Genomic DNA, 2,500 nt, shown 5'->3' with positions numbered 1-2,500 from the left:
AAATTCAATATTATTTCTATCTCAAGTTATCCCTGTATTTCTCTATCACAAAGGAAAGCTTTTCATTATCATTGCTATCACTAGCATAAAATGGCCTTACAATGTACAATAAATCTATAATAACCATTTCATGAAGAAACCCACCATCTAATATCAACTGTGACAAATATGCTTATCCCATTGATCTATGCTGCTAAATTTGAGCTCATTTTGAAGGCAAAGATTTGACTTTTATATCAGTAAAAGAAAAAAATCCCATGCAATGATATCAAATACAAAAAACAATAAGTTAAAGTTAGTCCATACAATATTTCATATGACAAATAAAATTACCCTAAATGTGCAGATTTTTTTCATGACCATCAAAGTTATCTAGAATATGCAAAAGTCCTTTTTACAAATCCTGAATAAATAGTAAAATAAGCAATAAGGTAACATCAATTAATCCACTGAATCCAAGTGGTTACAAAATTTGGCTGAAAGGTAGGTGAAGGGAATTTCCTGTAAAAGAAAAATTTGGCCGAGGGGTGGGTTAACAGGAACATATCCCCATGGGATACTAATGCCAAGTGGCAGGTGACAGGGACATCTTGCCATGAGTCCACATAGATTAGAGTGGGAGAATGACTCTTTAGGAAAGGTCTCTTGCACCATCTCCATAGGTAAACAAGGGTGGCATGTACCATCCATGACCCATGCCTGGAAGAGCACTAGCTCCAGACCGGATACTATAGCTAAAGACAAGGACCTATTCCTGTTCATCACAACTGGCAGTACAGGGTGTGTTATGGAAAACTGAATAACATATAAATATAGAAAAATAACACAAATAACAGTGTTACTTATTGTTACTGTTACTGCACAGTTTAAATTACACAAAGAGAAAATATTAATGCTCAACACAAACAGTCGATTACCATCTTGATACAGTATAGCAAATGACAAATACTGACCTTGAAAAAGGGCAAAACAGTAAAAATGTAACTAAAAAAAGAGCATACAGCTTTGCAAAGAGATGGCAAGGAGTCTTGATACCCTCTTGAGTGTTCATCATGTGGGCTGTCTACAGGCTACACTGCCAGGACAGTTGCTACTCAGGTAAGTCTAACACCCAGATTTTGATCCACAAGCAAGCCACGGGGCACCCGGATCCTACAGGTTAATTCATCTTAGGAGATACAACTTGGGCATCTTATCTAAAAGAGTTTTAATCTATTTCCTCTATTCAATTTGGTAATTTTATCCCTGACAGTGATTCTCTGCTGGGCAACCCGCCCACACAGCAGAGCACATTATTAAGTAACATGTAACAGCCCTTTTCATTATGATAGTAAGTGTGAATAAAATGAGGATTAAATGTGCAACAAGATTTGCACTAAATCACATTTCCACTGGCTCATGTGCAAAAGACCTTGAGTTATTGAGGCTGGATCATACTAGAGTTATAGTGCAGAGTCTAGTGGATGACCAACAGTAAGCAAATGCACTTGGTAAACAACCAGTTTGTTCAAGACATGGATGTCATGTCCACTGGGGCAATGGGTTTAAAAGTATAACACAAACAGCTGAGAATAAAATAAGTTTCCAAAAATCATTATCTAATCCCTTCCCTATCTTTTGTAATTCTTAAACACAAGATGCTATATTTCTAACTAATATAGGATTAATTTATATTGAACCCATTAACATTCTTCCAATCCAAAAGGATCTGGACCAGGAATTGGTCATAATGCTTCCTGTGTGCAAGTTGCATAAGTTACATGAAGAATTGTGATATTCATCAATGATCCCTCACAAAGAGAGAGAGTGAGAGTGAGAGTAAAAGTGAGAGTAAGAGAGTGAGATAGTGAAAGTGAGTGAGAGAGTGGGATACTGAGAGTGAGAGTGAGAGAGTGGGAGAGAAGATAATGGGAGAGTGAGAGAGTGAAAGTGAGAGAGCAAGCGAGTGGGAGAGTGAGAGTGGGGAGAGAGAGAGAGAGAGAGGGAGTGGGAGAGGGAGAGGGAGAGGGAGAAAAAAAGAGAGAGAGGGAGAGGGAGAAAAGAGAGAGAGAGAGAGAGAGAGAGAGAGAGAGAGAGAGAGAGAGAGAGAGAGAGAGAGAGAGAGAGAGAGAGAGAGAGAGAGGGAGAGAGAGAGAGAGAGGGAGAGAGGGAGGGAGAGAGGGAGGGAGAGAGAGAGAGAGAGAGAGAGAGAGAGAGAGAGAGAGAGAGAGAGAGAGAGAGAGAGAGAGAGAGAGAGAGAGAGAGAGAGAGAGAGAGAGAGAGAGAGAGAGAAAGAGAGAGAGAGAGAGAGAATGTCTAAGAGAAAGGGCAAAAAAGAAGAAAAAAAAATTAAGAGAGAAAGATGGTAAAGAAGGACCAGGAGAGGGAAGGACAGTTTCAGTGGCAGTATGATTGTATGACTTAAGTGTGAGTTTGAGTCCAAGAACATGAGAGGGAGCGAGGCTGATTGTGAGGATGAGTACTGTATCAGCATGGCTGTGAGAACGAGTCTGAGTGTGAG

The 2,500-nt window shown here is 39.6% G+C and overlaps 1 protein-coding gene across 5 annotated transcripts in view; it reads right to left on the bottom strand.

The window, feature by feature from the left end:
* Positions 1–2,500, bottom strand: part of LOC125026694 (cell wall protein DAN4-like) — a 32,949-nt gene that overhangs the window by 7,609 nt on the left and 22,840 nt on the right. The window lies entirely within an intron of this gene.

Source organism: Penaeus chinensis, chromosome 6, assembly GCF_019202785.1.
Source record: "Penaeus chinensis breed Huanghai No. 1 chromosome 6, ASM1920278v2, whole genome shotgun sequence".
NCBI classification, from domain to species: domain Eukaryota; kingdom Metazoa; phylum Arthropoda; class Malacostraca; order Decapoda; family Penaeidae; genus Penaeus; species Penaeus chinensis.
Note: the sequence above shows the minus strand (reverse complement) of the source record. Positions and strands in the feature narration are given on the sequence as shown.